We start from the raw sequence: 11796 nt of genomic DNA, 5'->3' as shown, positions 1-11796 counted from the left end.
CCAGTGTGGGTTTTGAACTCACAACCCTGAGGTCAATAGTCACATGGTCTTCTGGCTGAGCCAGTCAGACGCTCCCAATCCCTTTCTTAAAACAAATGTCTATTCTGATTATCCTTTCCTCCTCTCACAACTATATACTGAGTGTGTGAGGAGTAAATAACTTGTCTCTTCACAAATCTTCAAGAGTAACACTCAAAGCAAACCCAAGCAGTCTTTTCCAGATTGGACCTGATTTAGTTGTCAAGATTCTGGACATAGAACTTGAGTCCGATACTGTGGGCACAAGGTTCAGGCATGTTTTTATAGGCAGTGACTATTTGTGTATGTGGAAAGTATATAAGTAATTTGTGACAGACTGTGATGATTTTCAAACGTGGCCCCCAAATTCTTTGACCTCCCCTTGAATCTGGGCATACTTTCAACCTTTTCCTAGAGGAGTACAATATAAATAAATGGTGCCATATGATTTCCCAGTCTAGGCCATAAGAGACCGTTTCCCTCCTGGTTATCTTGGCATCTTTTCTGTTGGTATATTTCCTGTTGGTATGCAAACAGTTCTGCTGTGACATGGTGGGGCTACATGGAGGTTAGCCATAACCATGTTCTCAGCCTTCTAACTATTTCAAGGAAGGCAACCAGATGCATGTGTGAGTCTCCAGATGATGACTCCAGTCTCATGTCTTTTGAGTCACCTTGAGCTGTGTGAGTCTTCCCAAATAAGGCCCCTGGTCTTTGTAGGGCAAAGACAAGCCATCCATTCCCTTTGTGTCTTGTCCAAATTCTTGACTCGTGGTCTGTGAAAGTAACAAAATGGTGGTGGGTCCATACCAGCAGTTTTCAAACTTTTTGACCTCTGGACTCCTTTATACTCTTCAAAATCGAGTACCCAAAATGCTTCATTTTATGGGCATGGTATCTATGAATATTTGACATTAGAAGTTAAGACAGATGTTTCACATATTTATGATTCATTTCATAATGTACATATTTGTGAAAAATAACTTTCCTAAAATGAAAACAAAAAATGTGAGAAGTGAGAATCTCCTCTTGACCAAACTTTAGTTAAGTCTGCTAGACCTTTTTCTGGATTCGTCTGTGCATTTCCTTAAAATACTTATTTTAGGAAGAACCCTGCTAAGTCAGTTTAGCAAGAGTTCCGCATCCTCCATTAGTGATCCTTCTGTGTGTCTGACTGGGTTCCTTATCCTCTACCATCTTTGAAGTGATTTCTGATCACCCTGGCCCATCTTCAGCAAAGATTCTGTTAGGTCACTTCATTCAGAAACCCCCTAATCCTTGTTTCCTCTTAGTAATTTTCTATCCACTGATTCCTATCCTGCTCCTTTGCTCTAAGTTCCCACTTACATGCTGTATTAGAACTTGTGCCCATTCTCTTTCCCACTGTAAAGTCTTGTTGCAGTGGTCCCTGTACCTATCTTAATGGCTAAAAAAAGTCTGCCTCACTGTCTTTAATGAATGTCATTAAGTATTTTTTCCCCTTAACCAAATGAGTGACAAGCTTTACAAAAAAGATTTTATAAATCATTTTGTCTAGTGTAATTAATGACAGCTAGAATCTTATACCTGCTTCTGCATTCAATTTTTTGCCATAAGTTTTAGATAAAGCATATATAGAAAATTTGGCTTTATTGAGACACATAGTTGGAAAAGAGAAGTATTTTCATAGAATTTTGGCTCTTTGATACTTTGCCAAAACTCAACTAACGGTAGTTTCTTAAGGATTTAGCTGCACCATGGCGTATGAAGTTCTATCAGGAAACCCTTGCTGTTCTTTTACATTGAAGTCTATTGATTTTTCTTACATTTTGTATATTTTTCCCATATGTGATTTTTTTTAAAGATTTTATTTATTTATTCATGAGAGACAGAGAGAGGCAGAGACACAGGCAGAGGGAGAAGCAGACTCCATGCAGGGAGCCCGATGTGGGACTTGATCCTGGGACTCAAGGATCCTGTGATCAGGATCCTGTGATCCTGGGATCACACCCTGAGCCAAAGGCAAACACTCAACCACTGAGCCACCCAGATGTCCCCTCAGATGTGATTTTGTGTCATCATGTGTTACTTGGATAGGGAATAGTTCACTATGGTATGCATATTTTTCAAATGTTGACCTATTTTATTATCCAGCATCTAACATCATCATGGACTAATGCAACTATTGATCATAGCAGAAAGGTTTGTAAATGTTGAGAAACTTCCAGCATCATGGTTGCAGTTATATACGTTTTCTAGATTTTTCTGTTGCCTCAAGGACATTTTTAAGGAAAACTGGAATTTTTTTTTTTTTTTTATCATGAGTCTGTGGCAGTGAAGAATACAATGATTGTGGCATGTGGTGCCACTACCTTGATTTCTGCTAAGGTGTCAGCACTTATACCAACCATTGCTTTTATAATTAGTATAAATGTTAGCATGATAAAATGGTAAATAACAGAACTATTCTAACAATAGTTTTGACCTCACAGACTGCTTCAAAGTGTCTTGGGGTCCTTCAGCAGTCTGGCAACCACATTTTGAGAATTGCTATTATGTATCACTATATTTGAGTGGTTTGTTACACAGCAGTAATGACCATAACAGACTTACTCTCTTTTTCTTCTTATGATTAGTCTCTTCAGTGGTCTAGACAGTTAACTGGGAAAATCCCAGGGACCCAGTGTGCTTCAGAATGTGGCTTGCTTTTTGCCCAAGTACATACTGGATGTTAAGGGCTCAGACTGGAGCCAGACCGTTGAAGTCTAGGCTCTGCTGTTTTGCTTTTGAGCTATGTGTTTGGGGTACTTCCCTTAGCCTCTTCTAAGCTTCATTTCCATTTGCTAAATGAGATCTAATAAGGCAAGTTATTTCTTACCAAATGTCAGTGGAAAGTTTCTAACAGTCATGACTCAGAAGGGCTGGTGAGAGCTCCCAGTTACTTTGCACTTTATGCCATGAAATGCCCTGAGCTTTCCATGGATTGAATCACTTGGTTTTCATTACAACTCTCTGAGGGAGCCACTGTTCCTATTCTGCTTATGTGATTTATGTGACATGAAATATTCACAATCATTTCTGGTGGATTCTAGCTCAGCATTTCACTTTAAACTATCCTCCCCACCCCCCCCTTTTTTTTTAAATTCATGAGAGACATAGAGAGGCAGAGACACAGGTAGAGGGAGAAGCAGGCTCCATGCAGGGAGCCTGATGCGGGACTCGATCCCGGGACTCCAGGATCATGCCCGGAGCCAAAGGCAGGCGCTAAACTGCTGAGCCATCCAGGGATCCCCAAGTATTTCAGGATATTAACGTGACAGTAATTAAGCACATGATTTTATTAGTAAGCCACTTACTCTGCAGATCCCAAAATGAACCTGAAAAACCCCTATGGCTGGCACCACAGACCTATTAAATCACAGTAAAATCATATCAGAATAAGACTGTACTTTTTGCTTATTTTGCTTTTTAATAATCTTCAAATTTAGACCACAAATAGAAGGGGTGTTTATTTTTCTCCACTGTTTTGGCACCTGTAACAGTACAAATGATTTCATTTCAGGTTATCACAGTTACATGTTTTGGTTTTCAGGAATCTCAAGAAAATGAAAAGTTTGTTACTGTCATCAAAATAAGAGAAACTAAATCTTCATTTGCCTATTGTAAAAAAAAAACTTAGCATTTGACAAAGGCAGGTAATTTTTTAAAAGTATACGTGACCATTTAATGAAGCTAGAGTTTTTAATTTTGGAACCCTGGAATCCCCCAGATTTAGCTTCTGGAAATTTGTATTGAAAAGTGTCTCAGCTCTTAACCTGTATGTGGTACAATTTTGCCAGGTTTTGATCTTGGTATAAATGGCCAGAGGGACTTTTGTTTTTTCAAAAGAAAAAAAAAAAATCTCAAGTAGTCATTTTTAAAATCTAAAAATTTGGTCAATCAATAATACACAAACTAGAAATACAAATGCACACGTTTCTAATGGAAGAAGAGCTAACCATTGAGATTGAAAGTCTGTGTTCTTCTTTTTAAAGAGAAAAAATTTGTTTTAATTGTATTTATTTGACACAGAGCATGCAAACACAAGCAGGGGGAGCTGCTGCAGGAGAGGAAGAAACAGGGTCCCCACTGAGAAAGGAGCTGGGTTCAGGGCTTGATCCCAGGATCCTGGGATCATGACCTGAGCCACCCAGGTGCTCCAAAAGCCTGTTTTCAACTTGAGGTCCTTTTTGCATTAAGAGTAAGGATTTTAGGCAAAAGCATCACAAAGTGTTCTTGGATTGTATGAGCCTATGGTGGGTTGGTATAAATGCAGTTATCCTAACATGGCTTTTTACAAATGCTTTTGAGGAAATCTCCAGCATTTCTACGCTGCCTACCCCAAATCTGACTGGACTGTCCAAGCCCATAGGGGCCCGGTTAAGAGAATCTGTGTCATTAGTTTTCAAATGAGATTCATACAAATGGAAAATTCACATCTGGTGCAGTAGTTTTTATGCCAAACCCATTCACGTCCCCAGGTTCTGCTCGCCACCTTGAAGCCATCTCTGTGGGTTCCCTCCCCCACTCCATACCACTCCTCTGCCCCAAATGTTTGCAACCCTGAGAGGTAGGATTAGGATCTGCCCTCGTTAGTCCTTTGAGTAGAAGTGCTTTGAGGCGAGGGCCCAGGGTTGTTCACTGTAGTAGCAGGGAGCAGAGCTAGTTGTGAAGAGACATTCCACTGTGAATTTCTGGACCATTTGACTTTGGAATTTCTCTTTTCCTCCATTTCCCCCAAAAAACTGTTAAACGATGGAATCAAATATCATTAGTGAACTCTTCTAGGGTGTGTTCCTAAGAATAAGCAGCCTAACCTGTGCATCTGCATGTGCAGCTGTGTCATTTTCTCTAGGAACAGGAAGCTCTGGGTTTGCACAGTGCAAAAACAAAGATGGCCAGGGCAGTTATTGGCCAAGGCTGTGTGTGTACAGTGGAGCTCAGGACGGGTAGTGGGTGTTTTACTTCTGTCTCAGAGTGTCCTGCTTTGTGCCCCAAGTAAAGCAAAGAGTCCTTGGTCAATAAAAGTGTGTAAACACCCTTACAGTTCACCTAGCAGTACCTTGTAAGGCTGTGCTCATTATGTGGTAAAAACAGACGCGAGCCTCCTTGAAATCTTTTTTTGGGGAAATGTAAATTGAAGAATTTACATTAAAAAATTTTTTTGTTGTGCCCAAGATTGTGAATCCGAGAAACCACCATGGAGCCGACATCGATGCAAGTACATGAGGGTTTATTTACAAGCTCGAGCTTGAGTCCAAGTATACTTCACACAGCAGAGGGGCTTGGACCCCGAAGTGGGTTACAGCTGGGTTTATTATGGACTGGTCTAGGGGATTTTCAGAAGGGGTGGAGGAATTTTTTCCATTCCAATATGGGGGACAGGGTGGAGGAGTTTCTTAAGATCTGATAAGGGATTCTCTGCCCAGGGCATTCTGAGCTCTGTTGTCTTTCTGATATGGGATTCCCTGTCTTACTCACAGGGGCCTACGCTGTACTTGTGCTAATGCTAAACTTGAGGTGGAATGGCCTTAATTTTCTTGGCCTCCACATTTTAAATTTAAGTAATCCCTACACCCAACATGGGCTGGAAATTAAAACTCCGAGATTAAGAGCTGCATGCTCCACCCGAGCCAGCCAGGTGCTGGAAAATTTTTCAGTTTAAACACATGGTTCTAGGGCCTTCTGTTTACTGGCAGGTATTTTATGGAGTCGGTCTGCCTGAGCAGCACAGCCCACCAGGAAGGGATTGAGATTTCTTTTAACCACAGATCTCCCATTTCTGAGTAGCTCCATTAAATAATAATATGGTTCTCTTAATTCTTAAATCTGTGTCTAGGCAGATGTTTTATTCATCGAGGTATCAGGAAGAGTCAGAGAGGAGGTTCTGGAGATTTTTTAAATGCTGAATTTGGAGTGTCTAAATGTAGTAACAACACCCCCAGAGTACCTAAAATCCACCCTTTTCTCTACCAGATTGGGATTTTCACTTAAAAGTGCACTCATGGACTCCATTTAGGCAGATCTTAGTCAGTCTTCAGGGTCCTTATAAAGTACCATTTCTTGGTGGGTAGTCTTAAACCTCTGACACCCAACGTTTTGATTTTTCGTTTTTGCTTTTTGTTTTTAAGTACCAGAATATAATTCTTTAAATCAAGTACAACCTCGGTGGGGACTTAGGAAGATAGGAGGGGCAGTGACCTCACAAGTGAATCCATAGTGGCTTAGAGGTGAGGTTTAAGCCCCTTTTTCGAAGTCTTGGAGAACTGCCTTTTCCCCTTGGGGAGATCGTATAGCGTCAAAGAGCTCTGCGGTCAGGAGCAAGTTGCTCCACTCTTCAGGTTTCCCCGGTTTTGTCTACACCTTAAGTCCGGGCTTGAATTCACCACCTGAGGTCAAGTGTCATTCCCTACGGACTGAGCCAGCCAGGAGCCCTCGCTTCCTCTTTGAGGGAATAGAAAGCCTTGACTTTTACCAGCAGCCCCTCCTCGGCCACGCCGCGCAGCACCTACCCGCACCTCAGGGCCCGGGGCAGATCCGCTCGAGGCCTCACGCGGCCGGAGGCCGGAAGCGGAAGTGCGCCGGGCGGGTTCTCCCTTCCGGGTCCTGCGGAAGCTGAGGCCTGCGCCTTCTCCCACTGGCCGGCCGCCTCGCCCCGCGCTGACCCGGGTTGGGCCCGCGGTTGCAGAGGGCTGTGTGGGATTAGGGAGAGATCAAGGTTAGGGTTTCCCGCGCTAGCTGCTCCAGGGCCACGGCACTGCCTCCGGGCCCGGCCGTCCCTGCCGTTGCTTCCGGAGCCCCGACCGCCTTCCCTCCGCGGTCACTCGTGACTTCGGCCCCGAGAGGAGGCGGGCGCGGAGGTGCGGTCGGGCGCGGAGGTGAGGCCTTCAGCCCGTCCCTGAAATTCTCCCCCAAATATTCTTACTTAGTTATTTTCCCACAAGGAAATGCCATTTTCTGTGTCTCATTTCCTGCGTTAACGGCATTATTTTGAGATACGAGTTCACAAAGATCTTGCTCCCCCCCCCCCCCCCCCCCCGGCCTGAGTTACGTGTAACCGTCCTCGCGCCCTGTGGACGATGGAGCTGGTCCCCACCGTGGCCCGATTTCTCCCCGTTTCTGCACCAGGGCCGAGTTTCAGAGATAAACTTGTTGGGTGTCACGTATAGTATTTCTGGGTGTTGCCAACCTCCCCAGTCCATGGGGCTTGTTCGGCTGTGGAGCTTGAGAGTGTTTCCGTGACCTTATGATCTAAACTGAGCCACCCAAGCGCCCCTTGAATTGTGTTTTTTATAGAGTTGGTTAGGATTATTTTTAAGTTTTATGAAATACTATTACAAGATACTTTTATTGTGTCATTGTGATGATCACACTATTTCCTCCTTTGATCTATGAATAAAACGAATTAGATTTTCTAGTAAGCACCTCTGGGATAAGCACAACTTGGTTCCGATGTATTATCATCATTTATTAATATGTTTGGTTTGAACTTTAGGTTATTTGTATCTGTGTTTAGTTTTTTTAAGATTTTATGTGAGAGGGAGAGAGAGAGAGAGCGCAAGACCAAGGGGAGAGAGAAGCAGACTACCTGCTAAGTAGTGGGGCTCCATCCCAGGATGCTGGGGTCCTGACAGGGGCCTAAGCACAGGCTTAACTGACTGAGCCGCCCAGGAGCCCCATGCATCTGTGTTTTTGTTTTTGTCTTTTAAAGATTTTATTTATTCATGAGAGACACAGAGAGATAGAGAGGCATAGACACAGGCAGAGGGAGAAGCAGGCTCCATGCAGGGAGCGCGACATGGGACTCGATCCTGGGACTCCAGGGTCACACTCTGGGCTGAAGGCAGCGCTAAACCGCTGAGCCACCCCGGCTGCCCTCATCTGTGTTTATAAATGAGATTTGCTTATAAGTTTTTTTTTTTTATCATGGCTGTGTAATGTTTGATGTTAATATTATACCAGACAAAAAGAACATTCTTTTTCCCTTTATACTCTTAGTCAAAGTAATTCCTTTGATAAGTCAAGCTATTATGTAAAATTTATAAAAAGAGGTGTCTGCCTCCTCCTTTCTCCTATGTGGTAATTGTATAAGGTGTTGTAATAGAATAATCAAAATGCAAGCCTGACATTGTGGATCTTGCACAATTGTGGAGTTTCACATAATGGCTAAATTTATAAATAAAACCTTCCAAGTATATAACTCTATATAAAGTATATAACTTTACAGATTCAGAAAGTTATTATCTCTACTAATATAGTGATATACAAACATGTGACATAGCCAGTCTTCATAAGTGTGTCTGATCACTGGAAATTTTTGAGTCAGGTTGGAGTTTTCTCCTCTGAATGGCAGAACCAACAACCCAAGCCTGGTATTTTCTTTGTGAGAAAATTTATTTATTTATTTATTTGTTTGTTTGTTTGCTTATTTATTTATTTATAGATTTTATTTATTCATGAGAGACACAGAGAGAGGGAGGCAGAGACACAGAGGGAGAAGCAGGCTCCGTGCAGGGTGCCCAACGTGGGACTCGATCCTGGGTCTCCAGGATCACGCTAAACTGCTGAGCCACCCAGGGATCCCTAGTGAGGAAATTTAAGTGCCTAGCTCTTTTTTTTTTTCTTTTGTTTTATATTTTATTTTGTTTAAGATATCTATCCAGGCAGTAAGTTATTGGGGCTGGGGATGCCTGAAATCTCTCTGAGAAGGTCAGCAACAGCCCAGATTATTTCGGGGTTTTTTCAGCTTTTTTTTATTGTGATGAAATATACATAACATAAGGGGCACCTGGTGGCTCAGTTGTTTGGGTGTCTGACTCTCGATGTTGGTTCAGGTCTTGATCTCAGGCTCCATGCTCTGAGGGGAGCCTACTTAGGGGGGAAAATACATATATATTTTATATATGCTGTGTACACACGTATGTGTATATATGTCCTACACGTGTGTATATGTCATACATTTACATAACAACACATTATATGTGCGTGTGTGTTGTATACACGTAAATGTGTATATGTTATGCATATGTGCGTATAACGTGTAACACATGTACGTGTGTTATATACATATATTTAAAAACATAAAATTTGCCATTATAAGCATTTTAAATATACAATTTTGTGTCATTAATCACATTCACAATGTTGTGCATCCATCACCACCAAGTTCATTTTTTGTAATCTTAGCATTACTCAGTTTATTTCTGTAGAGGCATTTTTTTCTGAGTTTTATTTTTCAAGAAATTGATCTGTTTCCTGTGAGTTTTGAGCTTGGTTGGCATAAAGTTAATCATATCTTTTGTGTTTAATCTCTGTAGCATCTATAATTGTGTGTAGGGGGGGTTCTTAATTTTCTTTGAGCCTTCCTTTCTCTCTTCTTTTTTTCAAATAATATTTTCCTATTTTATTAATTTCAGAGGACCAAAAATTTTTTTTTGCTTGATTAACTTCTACTTTTTGGTTTTTAAGATTTAATTATTTATTTTAGAGACAGTGCACAAGTGGGAGGGGAGAGGGGAGAGAGAGAATCTCAAGCAGACTCTGTGCTCAGTGTGGAGCCTGACCCAGGGCTCAATTCCAGGACCCCAATATCCCAACCTGAGCTGAAACTAAGGGTTATTGTCTGCTTAACCTACTGTGCTACTCAGGCCCTCTACTTTTTGTTTTCTAGTTCATTTTTTTTCTATCTTTTCTTCCTTCAACTTTTTTTCTTTTAGTTTGGGATTTTTTTTCCTCTAAATTCTTTTTTTTTTTAATTTTTATTTATTTATGATAGTCACAGAGAGAGAGAGGCAGAGACATAGGCAGAGGGAGAAGCAGGCTCCATGCACCGAGAGCCCGACGTGGGATTCGATCCCGGGTCTCCAGGATCGCGCCCTGGGCCAAAGGCAGGCGCCAAACCACTGCGCCACCCAGGGATCCCTCCTCTAAATTCTTAAACTGGAAACTTAGATTAATTTTTAACTTCATTTTTTTCTAATGTAAGCATATGAAGGTTACTTTTTTCCCTAAGTTCCACTTTAGCTGCAGCTTACAAGTTTTGCTACTTAGAATTGATTGATAATCATAGTATTGTGTATTTTCTAATTTCCGATTTAATTGGAATAATTATATATTTTATTCATGAGTTATTCATAAAGATGTTCTCTAAACTCCACATGTATGGCTTTTAATATTAGATCGAACCATATGAACCTGCTAACTTTGCACCGCTTTTTTACCTGTTGAAATGGCAGTGTCATATGGCTCAACATAATAGTTTTCTTTTTTTGGCTGAATTTTACTTTGTCAAGGAACATAGCTGTATATAAATCCATTGAAAGCTTTAAAACCATTGCTCGCTTTGGCAGCACATATGCTAAAGTTGAAAGCTTTAAGACTAGCTGCATGTTATAGGAAAAGAGCTAGTTTTTGTAAACACTCCACATGTGGGGATGCCTGGGTGGCTCAGCAGTTGAGCATCTGCTTTTGGCTCAGGGTGTGATCCCGGGGTCCCGGGATTGAGTCCCACATCGGGCTCCCAGCCTGGAGCCTGCTTCTCCCTCTGCCTGTGTCTCTGCCTCTCTGTGTCTCTCATGAATAAAAAAATAAAATCTAAAACAAAAAACACTCCACATGTGTTTGAAAAAATGTGTATTCTCCATTTATTGAGTGTAGTGTTTGTGTTTTAGGTGAAGCTTGTTCATTTTACTATTCAAATCTTTATTTTTTTTAAGATTTTATTTATTCATGAGAGACACACAGAGAGAGGGAGGCAGAGACACAGGCAGAGAGAGAAGCAGGCTCCATGTAGGGAGCCGGACATTGGACTCGGTCGTGAGTCTTCAGGATCACGTCCTGGACTGAAGGTGGCGCTAAACCGCTGAGCCATCCCGGCTGCCCTAATCAAATCTTTATGTCCTCATTTTTTTCCCTCTGATCTCTGCATCACTGACAGTAGTGTGTTAAATTCTTTCACACTGATGGTGATTTGTCTATTTCTCCTTTAATTCTGTTAGCTTTTATGAGACTATACAACTTCAGAATCTTTGTATCTTCCTAGTGAATTGAACCTTGTATCCTAATGTAGTTGCCTTTCATAATGCCTTTTGTTTTTAAAATGTGTGAAATCAGGGGTTCCTGGGTGGCTCAGTTGATTGAGCATCCAGCTCTTGATTTCAGCTCAGGTCTTGATCTCAAAGGTTGTGAGATCAGACCCCCTGTTGGGCTCTGCTCTGGGCATGGAGCCTACATTAAAAAATAATAAAAATAAATAAATAAATAAATAAATAAATAAATAAATAAATAAATAAATAAATAAATAGTGTGAAATCAAACCATTTTGGCTAATATTTGCCTAGTATATAGTATATCATTTTTATTTTTGAATTTAGTCCTGTGTTGCCTTTTTTAAAAAAATATTTTATTTTTTAGAGAGAATGAGCCCAAGCAAGGGAAGGGCAGAGAAAGAGGGAGAAGCAGGCTCCCCCCAGAGCAGGGAGCCTGACACGGGGCTCAGAGCTCAATCCCAGGACCCGGAATCATGACCTGAGCTGAAGGCACATGCTTAACTGACTTGAGCCACCCAGTGCCCTACTCTCTTAAGTTTCTGTTTCCATCTCCTACCCCCACCCCGTTTTTTTAGGGACCAGCACACTCTTTTCATGTTTTTAAATATTCTTGAGGTTTAAAAATGTTTAAAGTTTGTAACTCCTAGCAGGAAAACATTATCTAACTGAATACTATAATGGCAAACCACTGTAGAATGTTTCAGTTGCATGT

General features: G+C 41.4%; 1 protein-coding gene and 1 long non-coding RNA gene across 6 annotated transcripts in view; one reads left to right on the top strand and one right to left on the bottom strand.

The window, feature by feature from the left end:
- Positions 1 to 11796, bottom strand: part of LOC144290633 (uncharacterized) — a 37623-nt gene that overhangs the window by 6970 nt on the left and 18857 nt on the right. The gene's annotated exons all lie outside the window — the stretch shown is intronic.
- LOC144290625 (zinc finger protein 177-like) overlaps positions 1 to 11796 on the top strand; it is a 30632-nt gene that overhangs the window by 7401 nt on the left and 11435 nt on the right. The window contains exon 1 of one of the 5 annotated variants that reach the window (XM_077860038.1): positions 6670 to 6754. The exons of 3 other annotated variants lie outside the window; for them this stretch is intronic. The gene's annotated coding sequence lies outside the window, so the exon portion shown is untranslated. Of the gene's footprint in view, positions 1 to 6669; positions 6755 to 6799; positions 6915 to 11796 lie in introns of those variants that run through there. One more of the 5 variants, XM_077860037.1, reaches the window with a different exon arrangement.

Source organism: Canis aureus, chromosome 19, assembly GCF_053574225.1.
Source record: "Canis aureus isolate CA01 chromosome 19, VMU_Caureus_v.1.0, whole genome shotgun sequence".
Taxonomy (NCBI): Eukaryota; Metazoa; Chordata; class Mammalia; order Carnivora; family Canidae; genus Canis; species Canis aureus.
The sequence above is the reverse complement of the archived record's forward strand: the minus strand, read 5'-3'. Positions and strand labels throughout refer to the sequence as shown.